This window comes from Oncorhynchus nerka, linkage group LG19 (genome assembly GCF_034236695.1).
Source record: "Oncorhynchus nerka isolate Pitt River linkage group LG19, Oner_Uvic_2.0, whole genome shotgun sequence".
Taxonomy (NCBI): Eukaryota; Metazoa; Chordata; class Actinopteri; order Salmoniformes; family Salmonidae; genus Oncorhynchus; species Oncorhynchus nerka.
The window spans coordinates 2,142,070-2,162,536 of record NC_088414.1 but is presented as its reverse complement, the minus strand read 5'-3'; positions in this window follow the sequence as shown (position 1 = coordinate 2,162,536).

Here is a 20,467-nt window from a genome sequence, read left to right as displayed (position 1 = left end):
TCATTCAGTAGAAAGTGTAATGGAGCATTTGCTGTGAACTTTGACCTTGTCGGAAAATAGTCGGTGTCGCAAGAGAATGCCATTTTGTTCTCTTTGAGTGCTACGGCTGTTCCAATCAGCCCCAGATGAAAACGAATGATCCGGTTGGAATGTTATTGGATATATATGATTATAACATCCTGAAGATTGATTCTGCACTTAGTTTGACCAGTTTCTTCGACCTGTAATATGTATTTTGGAAGTTTTGGAAGTTTTCATGCAAAGTTATCCTGGATCAGAAGTCATTTTTTGGGCATGTGAGCTGAAAGTGATAGCAAAAGCTGCTACTTGGACACTAGAATTGAACATTATGGAACAAAACGATTTATTGTTGAACTACGACTCATTGCACTACATTCTGATGAAAGATCATCAAAGGTAAGGGAATATTTACGTTGTAATTTTGTATTTCTGTTGACTCCAACATGGCGGAGAAATATTGTTACGTCTGAGTGCCGTCTCAGATTATTGCAATGTTGGGCTTTTTCCATTTAAAAAAAATGTGACACAGCGGTTGCATTAAGAACCAGTGTCAGAGGTCAGTAATCCAGATCAGAGTCCAAACGGTACAGAACAGCAGGCAGTCTCAGGGTCAGATGAGGCAGAGGTCAATAATCCACAAAGTACTGTACGGCAGGCAGAATGGTCAAAACCGGGGAAACTAGAAAATAGGAACTGTAGAAAAGACAGGAGCAAGGGGAAAAACGCTGGTAGGCTTGACAAACAAAACAAATTGGCAACAGACACAGAGAACACAGGTATAAATACACGGGATAATGAGGGGAGATACCTGGTGGTGGGTGGAGCCAAACAAAGACAGGTGAAACAGATTCAGGGTGTGACAAGATCAGTCAACAAAGTGAATGGACTGGAGGGCTACACAAGGTGTGAAAAGGGCAGTTCTTATACAGCAATACATTTTCTGTCTCTGAGCACAACCAAAACCCCCTAACTCATCTCAAAGCCCCTATCTGTAAACCTCCTCCAGCCCATTGACTTAGGCAGATCACTCTTGTTAATTGTAGCAAGGGAGTTTGTAGATGTCTCTTTGTATTGTGTTTTGAGAATCTGCAGAGAGAAGAATGAGGTTGTTGTGTCATTACGGTTGTCTTCTTGATTTTATACCTTTCAGTGGCCCTTGCTCATTTTGTCCCACAATCTTGTTGCGTTCCATAACCGTAAGGTGTCTCCTCCCTCATGCTCGTGTTCCCAAAATGCCACCGCTTTGGACTCAAGATAACCTGAGTTTTACAAAGAGAAAAGGGTCTGGAAGGTACTCTGTGGTCCTCAGTTTACATCTAACCACCTCTAATCTCATAACACAAACAGAGATCCATACAATCACTACCCAATACCTGTTTACGCAATGCTTACTGTAAGTTGCGCTATCTTAGCCTTCAACTTGTAAATAGTTTTGCCAATTTACCTTCACCTTGTGCAGAGATAGGGGTTGGAAATACATGCTGGTGGAATCATGCACCACCTACAACAAAAAAAGATAACAATACACAATTTAACCATTACACTAATTTTATTGAACTCTAGACTGGCTAGTTTAGCACACCTAGCATGGACATTTAATATTGTCAGCTTGCTGTTAGCTAGTTAGCGTCATTAAATTGGCAGCAAGATTGTTAGCCAGCTGAGAACCAACTAACCAACCATAGACAATTTATACATATTCATCATTATTATACCAAAACACCGAGAGTGAGTTAGCTATATCGACGATTCGATTTTTAGTAACAGAGTGTTTTCCAGACAAAGGTGGAATAGATGGCTACCAGATTGAGTTGCTCGTATTTGCTAACGTTAGCTAGCTTACGTGAGCTGACCTTAGTTGAAGATAGAACAAACAAACATGTTTACTCTGCTGAAGGTAGCAACCAGTCTAGCAGTGACTACGATGGCATCGGTGAAATTGATTGACAGTGTGTATCCAAAAGATAGCTAGCTATATGATTTAGCTGATGGCTTTCAGAGTTCAATACAGGACTGAAACATTAGCTGCTAATAAAATCCCTCTGATAATCTTTGTTCACCGTAAGCATCATTGTTGATTGCCACAAACGACTGGCAGCATCAGGGTAAGTCTCTGGTAGGTAGAACTGGGGAAAGATAACACATTTTTGCACTTGTTTGTAATTAGCACAGCCAGACATAACAAACGTCAGTGAAAAACAAACGTTTAACCCATAAATTTGCCTAGAGAAGTTCTGAGATTACTGTCCGTTGGTTGTTTGAAGTAAACAATGCCATCAACCAAATTTACCTGGCGGTGCGGTATCTGCATTCACTATGAATGCTGGACTTTGTGGTTCACTATGAGCAGACGCGTATACAGGAAGTCAAAACTTCCCGATTCTACCAGTGACATGAATATACGCTTGGTCTACTGTAGCTTGTGGTTTGGATAATGTTGATGTTTATGACAGACGTAATGTTGTTATATATTAATGACTATGTACCGTGGCAGAGGTGAAATTCCTCTTTAACCCATAACAGTCAAAGCTCTGTCTAAGCCGGGGAGGTTCTAGTAAGCTATATGGAATTGTTTTAAGAAGAACATACCATGGACTATTTAGCTATTTGATTTAGAATATTAGAAAGATCTCTTTAGGTATCCCCAAAAATATGAAAATTATTATTTGATGAACAATTATTTTGGGCCTTACTGCTATTAGCCCATACAAAGGCATTGAAGAACAGATTAGCTACATGGAACAACAGAGAGTCCTCCCCCAAATATCTAACGGAAGATTGTTTTTTTATTTCACTTTTATTTAACAAGTTCTCATTTACAACTGCCTCCTGGCTAAGATAAAGCAAAGCAGTGCGACACAAACAATAAAGAGTTACACATGGAATAAACAAACGTACAGTCAATAACACAATAGAAAGGTCTATATACAGTATGTGCAAATGAAGTAAGATTAGGGAGGTAAAGGCAATAAATATACCATAGTGGCGAAATAATTACAATTTAGCAATTAAACACTGGAGTGATATACATTTGAAGTTGGAAGTTTACATACACCTTAGCTAAATGCATTAAAACTCAGTTTTTCACAATTCCTGACATTTAACCCGAATAAAAATTCCCCATCTTAGGTCAGTTAGGATCACTACTATTTTAAGAATGTGAAATGTCAGAATAATAGTAGAGATAATGATTTATTTCAGCTTTTATTTCTTTCATCACATTCCCAGTGGGTCAGAAGTTTACATACACTCAATTAGTATTTGGTAGCATTGCCTTTAAATTGTTTAACTTGTGTCAAACATTTTGGGTAGCCTTCCACAAGCTTCCCACAATAAATTGGGTGAATTCTGGCCCATTCCTCCTGACAGAGCTGGTGTAACTGAGTCAGGTTTGTAGGCCTCCTTGCTCGCACACACCTTTTCAGTTCTGCCCACAAATGTTCTATAGTATTGAGGTCAGGGCTTTGTGATGGCCACTCCAATACCTTGACTTTGTTGTCCTTAAGCCATTTTGCCACAACTTTGGAAGTATGCTTGGGATCAGTGTCCATTTGGAAGTCCCATTTGCGACCACGCTTTAACTTCCTGACTGATGTCTTGAGATGTTGCTTCAATATATCCACAACATTTATCTCCCTCATGATGCCATCTATTTTGTGAAGTACACCAGTCCCTCCTGCAGTAAAGCACCCCCACAACATGATGCTACCACCCCCGTGCTTCATGGTTGGGATGGTGTTCTTCAGCTTGCAAGCCTCCCCCTTTTTCCTCCAAACATAACAATGGTCAGTTCTATTTTTGTTTCATCAGACGAGAGGACATTTCTACAAAAAGTATGATCTTTGTCCCCATGTTTCTTCCAGCATCTTCACAAGGTCCTTTGCTGTTGTTCTGGGATTGATTTGCACTCTTCGCACCAAAGTACGTTCATCTCTAGGAGGCAGAACGCGTCTCCTTCGTGAGGGTATGATGGCTGCGTGGTCCCATGGTGTTTATACTTGCATACTATTGTTTGTACAGATTAACGTGGTTCCTTCAGGCTTTTGGAAATTGGCATTTGGAAATTGCTCCCAAGGATGAACCAGACTTGTGGAGGTCTACAATTTGTTTTCTGAGGTCTTGGCTGATTTCTTTTGATTTTCCCATGATGTCAAGCAAAGAGGCACTGAGTTTGAAGGTAGGCCTTGAAATACATCCACAGGTTCACCTCCAATTGACTCAAATGATGTCCTCTATTCATTTGACTGCGTTGACAGTTGAAGAAGACAGGCTAAGAATTCAAAAAGTTTGAAAGCCAATTGTCCATTATTCTAGAACACTGCTGTGCATATGTGTACACGTTTTAGACTGTCATAGAAGCTTAAGGCCAGAGAGGTCCTATTTTAAGGCCAGAGAGGTCCTATTCCAATTTGTTTTATGACTGCTCTGACTCAGGCATTAGGCCTACTGGACGGAAACCTTTCAGTAGCCTAGCCCTAGCCGACATGCATGCCACAGTTACACTTAATACATTAACATTTTAGTCATTTGCAAACGGTCTTATCCAAAAGCAATTTTTTTCTTATGGGATGTTTATTTGAGGTACTTATAGCAATGAATAGGCTATAATGTCACATTTTGTATGTTATTATATCTATGTTATTCATTTACCGGTGAAAAAAAACTGAGTTTGTTGTTTCACATGCCTACAGAGAACTGCTTCAATAGAAGTGAGTGAGATAGTGATGAAGAAAAATTAATTGGGAGGCCAACAGTGAGGTTGCTGTTCTCTCTCTTGTGAGTGGTGTTATACACAGTGTGGCTCACTCAACATCAGGAACAACATCTGGAAAGAGACAATTACCTGCGTGTCGTAAACTCTAGTTTCACTCAACAACTTTAAGCACAACGTGGTGTTCAGCTGGAATGAATAGCAGTTCCGATGCGTGTCGTGCGGTTATACGCCAACACCAGTAGAAATCCAGTTTTTAGAGCTGAAAGACGATGGCTTAACCATGATGATATACAGTGGGGAGAACAAGTATTTGTTTCACAGTGATTTAAGTCAATATATTATTGTTTTAGTATGATATACAGTGAGGAGAAAAGTATTTGTTTCACAGTGATTTAAGTCAATATATTCTTGTTTTAGTATGATATACAGTGGGGAGAACAAGTATTTGATACACTGACGATTTTGCAGGTTTTCCTACTTATTACCCAACTGCAGTAAAAAATGTAACAAACAAAAACTTAGCAGACAGTAACATTGAACAGGTCATCAGAATCATAAAACCTATGTAAGCTCCCAGAATCACTGTTACTACAGAACTGTCATCGCTACATTCCTCACAGCTACTGGACGTATGGAAAGACTTGAAGAGACCTGGGCCTGTTGAAATATAACAGGTTGGGTTCCCACTAGATACACTTCCTATTGGCAGGCTGAGGCTTTGGGGTGTGTTCGTGTTTGTTCGTTTGTGTATGTGGACATGGAGAAACTAAGAATTGTTGGCCCGCGCTACTGATGGCTATGTCGTTCCGCTAATACCGAACTAGTAAAGGCCCAGTGAACTACTTTTGTGAGAAAAAAAATGCTTTTATTTTTTAATTATGTTTTTTTTTATTCCTGATTTTTCACTGGTTTCTACAGCACCCTCAGCACCCCTACTTCCCGCGGCTATGTTGGAGTCAACATGGGCCAGCATCCCTGTGGAACACTTTTGACACCTTGTAGAGTCCCTGCCCCGATGAATTGAGGCTGTTTTGAGGGCAAAAAGGGGTGCAACTCATGTAATCTAAGAGAGGTTTTCCTAAAGCTTTATACACTCCACGTAGGTCTTCATCGTATCTGAGCCTATACCACTGCCCAAGCAGCCCTGGACTTCCCCAATGGATTTCCTTACATCTACATTGTTTAGCAGGAGCTCTTATCCAGAGTGACTGACAGGAGCAATTGGGGTTAAGTGCCTTGCTCAAGGGCACATCGACAGATTTTTCACCTAATCTGCTTGGGTATTTGAACCAGCGACCTTTCGATTACTGGCCCAACGCTCTTAATTAACCACTAGGCTACCATCTGCCCCACTGGCTGGCTGTGGGTGCAACAGTTGGCACCTTCTTGTTGAAACTGAAATGCTGTGTGTTGAGCACATGCAACTGACATCACCATACATCAGATGGCATATCCACATATATAAAGATTTTCAGGGCAATTGAATTTAGATCTAAGCAGAAATTTGATTGACGAGAATAGAATGCTCTCTTCAGTGACTTCACTCTAATATGCATATACACATGGCTGAGAGACTACTGTATAAATTCTTAAAGGTCGACTTTGAGCACAAAAAACAGTCCAACTCCACCTCTTTCTCAATTTTCAAATCCAAATGGGGTGTGCCTTTGGTGGTTCATCGATATGTCATTCTGGTCATGCGTAGAGATCAGTAAGACATGACACTTCTGTAGCTAAGTATCTTATTCATCCATTTAAAAAAATAAAATTACCTTGTATGATGGTGCATTGATCAGTTATACAGTTTAAAGCTGTTATTTTTGCTTTTTTGCCAAAAGTCGACCTTTAACATGGACACAATTTCAGTCAACACATGCATGTGGTTATAAGAATGAAGATAAACAATATCCAATATATTTAAATTAATTATTAACTTCACAAACAAAGTGACAAACTCAACCCTTTCACAGTCTCACACCCCTGTCATGATCATACCATGTAATGGGGTTGTGAGAGACCGGGTTGAGTTTTTTGGCTGAAAATGGCCACTGCTACATGACATTAAGAAATTCAATATATCTTTGCAGTAGGAAAGATAGTTTTGATAAGTAATAGTTTTCTATCTTTATTTCATGTAACAGAGTTGAGTTGTTAAGCTTGACGAAGCCAATCTAAAAATAAAAATCTATGAAATATAGATAACTTCCTTGTCTTTGCACCATATAGTTCAGAAAACGTGTATGATGTCACTTTCCAGTTGATATCACATAAAAATAAGTTCACTATTTTTATGGGGGGGGGGGGGGGGGATTGGTTGGCATCATGTGGTTGAGGGTAGACTGAGATACGCAACTAAACATTGTTGATTTTAATCAATAATCATGTATTTATTTGCAAAAAATACATTCTGAACAAAAGAGCACCAATACATGTAAGTGGTGTAATGTATTTGAGTAAAAATACTTGAAAGTGCTACTTAAGTCGTTTTTTTGGGTATCTGTACTTTGCTTGACAATTGATATTTTTAGCAATTTTGACTTTTACTTCACTACATTCCTAAAGAAAATGATGTACATTTTACTCCATACATTTTCCCTGACACCCAAAAGTACTTGTTACTTTTTGAATGCTTATCAGGACAGGAAATTAATTCACACACTTATCAAAAGAACCACCCTGGTCGTCCCTACAGCCTCTGATCTGGTGGACTCAATAAGCACATGCTTCGTTTGTAAATTATGTTTGAGTGTTGGGGCATGCCCCTGGCTATCGTTAAATAAAATAAATAAAATGATTTGCTGTATGGTTTGCTTCATATAAGGAATAAAACATGTATAGTTTTCCTTTTGATACTTAAGTATATTTGAGCAGTTACATATACTTAAGTATATTTAAAACCAAATACTTTTAGACTTTTATTCAACTAGTATTTTACCGGGTGACTTTTACTTGAGTCATTTTGGTGTATTTACCTTTTAAGTATGAAAATTGGTTACTTTTTCCACCACTGCCTACACTCACTTGGTTACGGGTGAGTACCCTTTATTTTCATATTCTCCTGTTTAAATTATTTTCCCTCAATTGAACCTTTGTTTTATTGTGCCAATAAAAATAATTTTATTTAATTCCATAGCTTTAATCCAAACATTTGTGCAGACCAATTACCAGTTCATAAACTAACTCAGGTTTAGCTCTGTGAAGAGTCAATCATTTGTATTGGGCGACACCTTGTGGATTTATCTCACAAGTGCTCCTCCTAATACAGTAATCCAATGACACATCAAATACTGTGCCAGCTCAATCACATAATCGAACTGACACTTCAAATAATAACAGTCCATTATCATTTTCATTCATCCAAATAGAAGTTCAATGGAGAATCAAACTACATATAAATAATACACAAATATTTAAGCATATAGAAACATTAACTCATCGCACATGCATGTTTGTAGCCTCTTATCATCTTCTTATCATTATATGGTTGGTACACTTCCCACGCTACTCCATGCATTAGATGTTGCTTTATCGTTCCCACCGGCTCTGGGCTTCTGCACCTTTCCCATCACTCAAATGTACAGGTAACTGTCCAAATACAGGAAACAGAGTAAATGAGGGATACAAGGTATATTGAATGCAGGTACTTCCACACAGGTGTGGTTCCTGAGTTAATTAAGCAATTAACATCCCATCATGCTTAGGGTCATGTTTAAAAATGCCCAGTTGCCCATTATTTTGAAGAGATCTCGGTGACTTTGAAAGATGGGTCTGAAAGGAGCATAGGGGTTAAAGGGTGTGTGTCTCAGTCACCAGATCTCAACCCAATAGAACGGCATCTAAGACAGTGTTTTGCTTGCCTCATACAAGCCATCCTGATCTCGGCGGGTTTACTATCTGTTTCGCTACGTGGATATAATCTGGCCACGACCAGACTCAAACCGTTTGAGACCCTCCCTTCCGTCCACCATATGGCCAGACCAATCAGCATCCTCTGATAATCTGTGGGGGTGGTTAAATTGTTGATGACATCGAAAATCTAAATTCATAAGAACAATGACTGGAGGTTGCTGTTAACCGCAGCAGTAGCGGTATCCTGTCAGAATTGAAGGGCATAACTTAATTGAAGGCTTTTCTTGGGGGAGAAGATGTTTTTCGTTCTTCTCCCGAATGGGTTTGCCAAGCACTTGATTTACGAGCTAGTTCCACTGGTAGTCAAGAAAATGGGACGGATCAAGAACCCAATTGTCATTGTTGTGTCAACGTGGGTTTAATGGAGGTCCACATCACATACAAATGGTCAGTATAACTACATAATTTGATATCAAACTAGTCCACGCTATGTTGAAAATTAATTGGACTCCTAGCTAGCAGCATGTATCTGACCTCAAAGACAATATGCCTTGCTCTAACTTGACATTACAATGTTACGGACAGTATGATGACTTCTGTTTGCAAGTCCATAACTACCGTTATACTTTCTAATCTAGATTCTAATATTGCATCATTTTCTTTCAACCAGGGGAGAGGTCACAATATGGTTGGTGGTGTTTCAATCGTTAACATAATGGATTTTTTCGAATTATGAATGAATCAAGAGGTATAAATTAATTAAATTTGCTTTTAACATTGTTACAGGAGACAACAGAACAATGATGCATGGAAAGTTATACAGATAAAGGCAGATAAAGTTGTACTGATAAATACAAAACTTAAATACAAAATACAGATGAATAAGTTCCATTTACAGTGACAACAGTTGACTGCACCTTAACTTCCAGTCACTGTCTACCTCAGGGGTCGGCAACCGTTTTTCTGTTGAGTGCCAATTTACCCTAACATTTCTAATGATCTGCCAGTTATGAATTTCACATGAGTTCCTGGACATTTCTGGGGGGGATGGCCCTAGCCCTCACCCTCCGATTCAACAGGTTCCAGACGTGCTCAATGGGATTGAGATCCGGGCTCTTCGCTGTCCATGGCAGAACACTGACATTCCTGTCTTGCAGGAAATCACGCATAGAACGAGCCGTATTGCTGGTGGCATTGTTATGCTGGAGGGGCATGTCACGATGAGCCTGCAGGAAGGGTACCACATGAGGGAGGAGGATGTCTTCCCTGTAACACACAGTGTTGAGATTGACGGCAATGACAACAAGCTCAGTCCGATGATGCAGTGACACACCGCCCCAGACCATGACGGACCCTCCACCTCCAAATCGATCCCGCTCCAGAGTACAGGCCTCTGTGTAACGCTCATTCCTTCAACGATAAACGCGAATCCGACCATCACCCCTGGTGAGACAAAACTACGACTCGTCAATGAAGAGCACTATTTGCCAATCCTCTCTGGTCCAGCGATGGTGGGTTTGTGCCCATAGGCGACATTGTTGCCTGTGATGTCTGGTGATGACCTGCCTTACAACAGGCCTTCAAGCCCTCAGTCCAGCCTCAGCCTATTGAGGACAGTCTGAGCACTGATGGAGGGATTGTGCGTTCTTGGTGTAACTTGGGCAGTTATTGTTGCCATCCTGTACCTACCCCGCAGGTGTGATGTTCGGATGTACCGATTCTATACAGGTGTTGTTACACGTGGTCTGCCACTGCGAAGACGATCAGCTGTCCGTCCTGTCTCCCTGTAGCGCTGTCTTAGGTGTCTCACAGTACGGACATTGCAATTTATTGTCCTGGCCACATCTGCAGTCCTCATGCCTCCTTGCAGCATGCCTAAGGCACGTTCACGCAGATGAGCAGGGACCTGGGAATCTTTCTTTTGGTGTTTTTCAGTCAGTAGAAAGACCTCTTTAGTGTCCTATGTTTTCATAACTGTGACCTTAATTTCCTACCGTCTGTAAGCTATTAGTGTCTTAATGACTGTTCCACAGGTGCATGTTCATTAATTGTTTGTTTCATTGAACAAGCATGGGAAACAGTGTTTAAACCATTTACGATGAAGATCTGCGAAATAATTAGGATTTTTACAAATTATCTTTGAAAGACAGGGTCCTGTAAAAGGGACGTTTCTTTATTTGCTGAGTTTATATTCCGAAATCATTGCAGGATAAAATAATATATAATTCAACAAACAGAAAAACTGTGGATTTTTCTCCATCCTCCCATTATTCGGAAAATATAATTTTCATTGTCATGGCACACTTTGTTTGAGAGCTTTGAAGATTGAATGCCGGAGAATTAAAAATAATCTTTAACCAGAAATAAAACGGTGGATTTTTCTCCATCTGATTCAGAATATATCATTTTCATAGTCATGGTATTAGGCGATAGCCCTGGTTCCCACAGACACAGTAGTATACGTTTTGTGCCTGGCTGAATCCTATGCCACAGCCACTGACAAAGCACTCTAATCCTTACATCGTAGCGCAGCAGGGGAGACTGGTTTCACTACGGTAACACATTGAGATCAATTTATTACCATTAATATAAAATCATTTGATTTGAAACAAAAAACACTTTCTGTTTGTCAATATTAATATGAGAGAGAAAGGCGAGTTCCTAACAGGTTCAGGAATCCAAGCTAGGGCTCTGTGTGGTCTTCACAGCAGTGGGGGCAGATGTTTAGATCAAGAGAGACCTTTTAGCAAACATCTACATTTTCTCTTAAACTAAACATGCAGATGCATTTTCAGTTACAGTATAAGGAATGTGAAGTCCTATGGTTTTTGGTTTATGGTTTTTATAATTTGATTATACTATAAGTCATTTCAAATCTTATTCATACAGTTTTGTTGAATAGGAAATGTCATAAAATATGAAATATTTTTTGTCATATTTGTACTGTGTACTTGAGTTTGTGTCCTCAACAGTGACTACACCTCAGCATTTTATTATAAAAATGACCAGAAAGGTGAGATTGTAACCTTTCTTGGTGTATGCAGCATTACTAGTTATTGTTTATGTTTTTTGTCAATGTTAAATTATTACTTTCGGGGATAACGTAGATTACTTTTAAAATTAAATGTAGTTACGTTTTTTTTAGAAAGCATGTAAATCATTTCAAGTCTTATTCATACATTCGGGAAATACGTCAAAATATTTCCTATTTTTATCATATTTGTACTGTGTACTTGAGCTTGGGTCCTCAAAAGTGAATGCAATTATATTTTAGATGACATGTAGTTACATTTTTAAGCACAGTCTGCAGTCTCATGATGTGGTCTAAAGGACGTCTGTCTAAACTCCAATACAAGTCCTGTTACATCACTAGTAGAACTAGTGTGTTAGTCATGTTTCTGGTTGTCATAGATCTAAACCTCTTGCCTACACTATGTCCATGTTAACTCAAAGCCCCAATACGTTAAATGCCCAACACCAATACGGTGTTAAGATGCTTCCAATACTGTATTTCTTTCTAATATTTCTTTCTCAGCCACTAGAGAACTTGGATGAGGCTGAACAAATGGAGGGGTTTCTTGAAGATGAGGATTGGAGCCTGGCAAACAACAATATATTCCAAGTGCCAACTGTATTCTTAGAGTAAACTGAAACAGTTTTGTTATTTGTTTCTTATCTTTTCCGATTTGGTCCTGCCGTACATACATACATGTACACTATGGTCACAAGACGCAGGCCTCCTTACTGTCCCTAGAATTTCTAAGCAAAAAGCTGGAGGCAGGGCTTTCTCCTATAGAGCTCCATTTTTATGGAATGGGCTGCCTATTCATGTGAGAAATGCAAACTCGGTCTCGACCTTTAAGTCTTTATTGAAGACTCATCTCTTCAGGAGGTTCTGTGATTGAGTGTAGTCTGGGCTGTGAAGGTGCTGTGAAGGTGAACGGAAAGGCACTCGAGCGATGAACCGCCCTTGCTGTCTCTGCCTGGCCGGTTCCCTCTCCACTGGGATTCACTGCCTCTAACCCTATTACGGGGGCTGAGTCACTGGCTTACAGGTGCTTACAGGTGCTCTTCCATGCCGTCCCTATGAGGGGTACTTCACTTGAGTGGGTTCAGTCACTGACGTCATATTCCTGTCCGGGTTGGCGCCCCTTCGGGTTCGTGCCGTGGGGGAGATCTTCGTGGGCTATACTCGGCCTTGTCTCAGGCTAGTAGGTTGGTGGTTGAAGATATCCCTCTAGTGGGTGGGATTATATCCTGCCTGTTTGGCCCTGTCCGGGGATATTGTCGGTCAGTGCCACAGTGTCTCCCGACTGCTCCGGTCTCAGCCTCCAGTATCTAGGACCATGCCTCAGGACTACCTGGCCTGATGACTCCTTGCTGCCCCCAGTCTACCTGGTCATGCTGCTGCTCCAGTTTAAACTGTTATGCCTGCAGCTATGGAACCCTGAACTGTTCACTGTACATGCTACCTTGTCCCGGACCTGCTGTTTTGGACTCTCTCTCTACCGCACCTGCTGTCTCTAACTCTGAATGATCGGCTATAAAAAGCCAACTGACATTTACTCCTGAGGTGCTGTCCTGTTGCACCCTCTACAACCATTGTGCTTATTATTATCTGACTTTGCTGGTCATCTATGAACGTTTGAACATCTTGGCCATGTTCTGTTATAATCTCCACCCAGCACAGCCAGAAGAGGACTGGCCACCCCTCAGAGCCTGGTTCTTCTCTAGGTTTTTCCTAGGTTCTGGCCTTTCTAGGGAGTTTTTCCGACTCACTGTGCTTCTACATCTGCATTGCTTGCTGTTTGGGGTTTTAGGCTGGGTTTCTGTACAGCACTTTGTGACATCGTTTGATGTAAGAAGGGCTTTATAAATACATTTGATTGATTATTTCAAAAGTCATATCATGATCAAATTTGAACCATCGTTTGTTATTAAAAAAATAAGTCCACTCTTGATCGTCCCAAAATATGTTGCATGTCAGCAATGATGTTTTCAAAATATAGGACTTTCAAGATGCAAAGTGTAGCATGCCACATCATCATGATGCAGCAAAATTCATCATGAGGCAAAACGCATCATCATGAGGATGGCGCCGGAGGCTGGCCTTTTACAGGCTCCTATCCAATTGTGCTCTTGTGTTCTTTCTCATTATTTGTAACTTATTTTGTACATAATGTTTCTGCCACCATCTCTTATGACCGAATAGGGCTTCTGGATATCAGAACAGCGATTACTCACCTCGTACTGGACAAAGATTTTTTTCTTTAACAAGTCGGACGTGAAGAATTTACTTCAGACACTGGACAAAGGCCCAAATCCCTGAGTGCCCTGAGATATAGGGCACTTAGGTCGGGATGCCTTGTAAGAATCCCATGGCGAGTGGGTAACCCGCCTATACCTTCCGTATTATTAGCCAGTGTGCAATCATTGGATAATAAACTGGATGAGCTCTGATCAAGACTATCCTACCAACGGGACATTAAAACTGTAATATCTTATGTTTCACAGAGTTGTGGCAGAACGACGACATGGATAACATACAGCTGGCTGCTGTCGGCAGGACAGAACTGCTGCCTCGGGTGAAACAAGGGGTGGCGGTCTGTGTCTATTTGTCAATCAAATCTTTGAGGAAGTCTCAAGCTTTTGCTTGCCTGAGGTAGACGATCTCATGATAAGTTGTAGACCACACTATTTACCAAGAGTTTTCATCTATATTTTTCGTAGCTGTCTACTTACCACCACAAACCAATGCTGGCACTAAGATCGCACTCAACAGGCTGTATAAGACCATAAGCAAACAAGAAAATGCTCACCCAGAAGAGGCGCTCCTATTGGCCGGAACACTTAGTGGCATGAAAACTTAAATCCATTTTCCTAATTTCTACCAGCATGTTAAATGTGCAACCAGAAGAAAATAAACTTTAGAACACCTTTACTCCACACACAGAGACATGTACAAAGCTCTCTCTCACCCTCCATTTGGCAAATCTGACAATACTCTTTCCTGATTCCGATTTACAAGCAAAAACTAAAGCACGAAGTATCAGTGATTCTCTCAATACGGAAGTGGTCAGATGACACAGATGCTAAGCTACAGGACTCTTTTGCACAGACTTGAATATGTTCCGGGATTCTTCCGATGGGATTGAGGAGTACACCACGTCAATAAGTGCATCGATGACGTCATCCCCACAGTGACATACGTACATACTCCAACTAGAAGCCATGGATTACAGGCAACATCCACACTGATAAAAGGGTAGAACTGCCACTTTTAAGGAGTGGGACTTGAAATCCCGCAATGCCCTCCGACGAACCCTCAAACAGTACAGTACTAAGATTTAATCCTACTACAACGGCTCTGACTCTAGTCAGATGTGGCAAGGCTTGCAAACTATTACCAACTACAAGGAATGGTCCACCACCGAAAGGACATCCAGCCAACTTGACACAATTGTGGGAAGCATTGGAGTCAACATGGGCCAGCATCCCTGTGGAATGCTTTTGATACCTTGTAGAGTCCATGCCCTGACGAATTGAGGCTATTCTGAGGGCAAAAGGGGGGAGGTCAACTTGATATTCGGAAGATGTTCTGAATGTTTTGTATACTCAGAGTATGCAGTGCATTCGGAAAGTATTGAAATCAGACCCCTTGATTTCGTTTACCATTATGTTACGTTACAGCCTTATTCTAAAATGTATTAATTTGTCTCCCCCCACCATCAATCTACTCCCCATAATGACAAAACAAAAATAGTTTTTTATACATTTTTGTTAATTTATAAAAAATTTAAATTAAATTAGTATTATCCTTTACTCAGTACTTTGTTGAAGCACCTTTTGAAAGCGATTACATTCTAGTCTTCTTGGGTATGACGATACAAGCTTGGCACACCTGTATATGGGGAGTTTCTCCCATTCTTCTCTACAGATCCTCTCAAGCTCTGTCAGGTTAGATGGGGAGTGTTGCTGCACAGCTTTTTTCAGGTCTCTGAAATGTTTGATCGAGTTCCAATCTGGCTGGGCCACTCAAGGACATTCAGAGACTTGTCCCGAATCCACTCCTGCGTTGTCTTGGCTGTGTGCTTAGGGTAATTGTGCTGTTGGAAGGTGAACCTTCACCCCAGTCTGAGGTACTGAGCTGTCTGGAGCAAGTTTTCACAAGGATATCTCTGTACTTTGCTCCGTTCATCTTTCCCTCAATCCTGACTAGTCACTGAAAAACATCCACACAGCATGATGCTGCCATGACCATGCTGCACCGTAGGGATGGTGCCAGGTTTCCTCCAGACGTGACGCTTGGCATTCAGGCCGAAGAGTTCAATCTTGGTTTCGTCAGACCAGAGAATCTTGTTTCTCGTGGTCAGAGTCTTTAGGTGCCTTTTGACAAACTCCAAGTGGGCTGTCATGTGCCTTTTACTGAGGATTGGCTTCCGTCTAGCCACTCTAACATAAAGGCCTGATTGGTGGAGAACTTCAGAGATGTTTGTCCTTCTGGAAGGTTCTCCCATCTCCAAATCAAAATGTATTGATCACATACACATGGTTAGCAGATGTTAATGCGTGTGTAGAGAAATGCTTGTGCATCTAATTCCGACCATGCAGTAATATCTAACAAGTAATCTAACAATTTCACAACAACTACCTTATACACAAGTGTAAAGGAATGAATATGAATATGTACATATAAATATATGGATGAGCGATGGCCGAACAGCATAGGAAGGATGCAGTAGATGGTATAGAGTACAGTTTATACATATGAGATGAGTAATGTAGGGTATGTAACCATTATATTAAGTGCCATAGTTTATAGTGTCTAGTGATACATTTATTACATCCAATTTTTAATTCTTAAGGTGGCTAGAGATTTGAGTCAGTATGTTGGCAGCAGCCACTCAATGTTAGTGATGGCTGTTTAACACTCTGATGGCCTTGAGATAGAAGCAATATGAAGAAAAAGTGAACATCTGTTTTGAGGGAGGCTACATGTCTTATTGTTGATTTTTGATAGCAGACTATAATACCCATGGAACCACATGTAGAAAATATATTTCATTGAACTGTAACTGTGCAAAACTGTTAAAATAATGTCTGTGAGTATAACATAACTGATTTGGCAGGTGAAAACCTGAGAAATCCATCCAGGAAATAGGATTTTCTTTATTTTTTTGTAGTTTTCTATTCAATGCCATTACAGTATCCATTGACTTTGGACTCAAGTTGTAGTTCCTATGCCTTCCACTGATGTCAACAGTCTTTAGAAATTGTTTCAGGCTTGTATTCTGAAGAATTAGGGAGTAAGACCAGTCTGAATGACTGGACCCTACAGTGTCACAGAGGATTGTTTGTCAGTTTGATATCAGTTTGTCTCTGTGAATGGTTTGTCCTCTGACAAATCAACTGTAAATTTCGGTGTTCCTCAAGGTTCCGTTTTAGGACCACTATTGTTTTCACTATATATTTTACCTCTTGGGGATGTTATTCGAAAACATAATGTTAACTTTCACTGCTATGCGGATGACACACAGCTGTACATTTCAATGAAACATGGTGAAGCCCCAAAATTGCCCTTGCTAGAAGCATGTGTTTCAGACATAAGGAAGTGGATGGCTGCAAACTTTCTACTTTTAAACTCGGACAAAACAGAGATGCTTGTTCTAGGTCCCAAGAAACAAAGAGATCTTCTGTTGAATCTGACAATTAATCTTAATGGTTGTACAGTCGTCTCAAATAAAACTGTGAAGGACCTCGGCGTTACTCTGGACCCTGATCTCTCTTTTGAAGAACATATCAAGACCATTTCAAGGACAGCTTTTTTCCATCTACGTAACATTGCAAAAATCAAACTTTCTGTCCAAAAATTATGCAGAAAAATTAATCCATGCTTTTGTCACTTCTAGGTTAGACTACTGCAATGCTCTACTTTCCGGCTACTCGGATAAAGCACTAAATAAACTTCAGTTGGTGCTAAATACGGCTGCTAGAATCCTGACTAGAACCAAAAAATGTGATCATATTACTCCAGTGCTAGCCTCTCTACACTGGCTTCCTGTCAAAGCAAGGGCTGATTTCAAGGTTTTACTGCTAACCTACAAAGCATTACATGGGCTTGCTCCTACCTATCTCTCTGATTTGGTCCTGCCGTACATACCTACACGCAGGCCTCCTAATTGTCCCTAGAATTTCTAAGCAAACAGCTGGAGGCAGGGCTTTCTCCTATAGAGCTCCATTTTTATTGAACGGGCTGCCTACCCATGTCAGAGACGCAAACTCGGTCTCAACCTTTAAGTCTTTACTGAAGACTCATCTCTTCAGTAGGTCATATGATTGAGTGTAGTCTGGCCCAGGAGTGGGAAGGTGAACGGAAAGGCTCTGGAGCAACGAACCGCCCTTGCTGTCTCTGCCTGGCCGGTTCCCCTCTTTCCACCGGGATTCTCTGCCTCTAACCCTATTACCGAGGCTGAGTCACTGGCTTACTGGGGCTCTCTCATGCCGTCCCTGGAAGGGGTGCGTCACCTGAGTGGGTTGATTCACTGATGTGGTCATCCTGTCTGGGTTGGCGCCCCCCCCTTGGGTTGTGCCATGGCGGAGATCTTTGTGGGCTATACTCAGCCTTGTCTCAGGATGGTAAGTTGGTGGTTGAAGATATCCCTCTAGTGGTGTGGGGGCTGTGCTTTGGCAAAGTGGGTGGGGTTATATCCTTCCTGTTTGGCCCTGTCCGGGGGTGTCCTCGGATGGGGCCACAGTGTCTCCTGACCCCTCCTGTCTCAGCCTCCAGTATTTATGCTGCAGTAGTTTGTTTTCGGGGGGCTGGGGTCAGTTTGTTATATCTGGAGTACTTCTTCTGTCCTATTCGGTGTCCTGTGTGAATCTAAGTGTGCGTTCTCTAATTCTCTCCTTCTCTCTTTCTTTCTCTCTCTCGGAGGAACTGAGTCCTAGGACCATGCCCCAGGACTACCTGACATGATGACTCCTTGCTGTCCCCAGTCCACCTGGCCGTGCTGCTGCTCCAGTTTCAACTGTTCTGCTTTATTATTATTCGACCATGCTGGTAATTTATGAACATTTGAACATCTTGGCCATGTTCTGTTATAATTTCCACCCGGCACAGCCAGAAGAGGACTGGCCACCCCACATATGCTCTCTCTGATTCTCTCTTTCTTTCTCTCTCTCGGAGGACCTGAGCCCTAGGACCATGCCCCAGGACTACCTGACATGATGACTCCTTGCTGTCCCCAGTCCATCTGACCGTGCTGCTGCTCCAGTTTCAACTGTTCTGCCTTATTATTATACGACCATGCTGGTCATTTATGAACATTTGAACATCTTGGCCATGTTCTGTTATAATCTCCACCCGGCACAGCCAGCAGAGGACTGGCCACCCCACATAGCCTGGTTCCTCTCTAGGTTTCTTCCTAGGTTTTGGCCTTTCTAGGGAGTTTTTCCTAGCCACCGTGCTTCTACACCTGCATTGCTTGCTGTTTGGGGTTTTAGGCTGGGTTTCTGTACAGCACTTAGAGATATCAGCTGATGTACGAAGGGCTATATAAATAAATTTGATTTGATTGATTATAAACATCGTTTGAAATGTTTCTGCGAACTTTACGGATCAAATTTGGATTTTTGTCTGCCTGTTGTTACTGCGTTTGAGCCTGTGGATTACTGAAGAAAACTCACAAACCAAACTGAGGTTTTTGGATATAAATAGAACATTTATTGAGTAAATGAATATCTTCTGAGTGCAACCATATGAACATTATCAAAGGTAAGTGATTAATTTTATCTCTATTTCTGACTTGTGTAACTCTTCTACTTGGCTGGTTATTGTTTGTAATGATTTCTCTGCTGGGCGATGTTCTCAAATAACTGTAAGGCATGCTTTCGCCGTAAAGACCTTTTGAAATCTGACACCGTGATTGGATTCACAAGAAGTTCATCTTTAAACCTATGTATATTTCTCTGCTGGGCGATGTTCTCAAATAACTGTAAGGCATGCTTTCGCCGTAAAGACCTTTTGAAATCTGACACCGTGATTGGATTCACAAGAAGTTCATTTTTAAACCTCTGAATGTTTATAATCACTATTTCTGTTTTTCTGCAATTTCACTGGATGTTGATCAGGTGGGACGCTAGCGTCCCACGTACCCTAGAGAGGTTGAAAGCATGATTGTCATACATCAGCCTGAAGCGACATACACAGTGTAGAGCAGAGCTGCCCAATCCTGTTCCTGGAGAGCTACCCTCCTGAAGGTTTTCACTCCAACCCCAGTAGTAACCTACCTAATTCAGTTTATCAACCAGCTAATTATTAGAATCAGGTGCGCTAGATTAGGGTTGGCGAGAACCTTCAGGATGGTAGCTCTCCAGAAACAGGGTTGGCCAGGCCTTGTGTAGAGCATCAACCTCAATAGTATCAAACAAGTTCTAAATTGTACTCTTAAATTGACTCAATTATTCAATCAAAGATCAATGTCTTATTTCAGTCAATAGATGCACAATTCAATATGCATAATTTGAAATGTATTTGCCTGAAATATTTCCTCACAAAATACTAAGGATGGCATTGTATACTTTTTTAAAAGCTTATAGTGAAGCATGTTGAACCTGATGTAACGACATGAGATACTTATTTGAATGGAGAGTAGTAAAGGCACAAACGTTTAAAACGCATATAAAAAACTTACCAACATTATGGTGCAAGTTAGGAACAACAGCGAGAGGAGATGCGTGCTTGTCGCATCATTGTCCACAAGGAAAACATGATTTTCATGGATGCCCGAAACATTTTTATACACAGTTCTCCCAATATGTCAGCTACACTCTTAACACTTAGGATGAACAATTCCGGAATACGCAGTGATCAAATAAATGTGA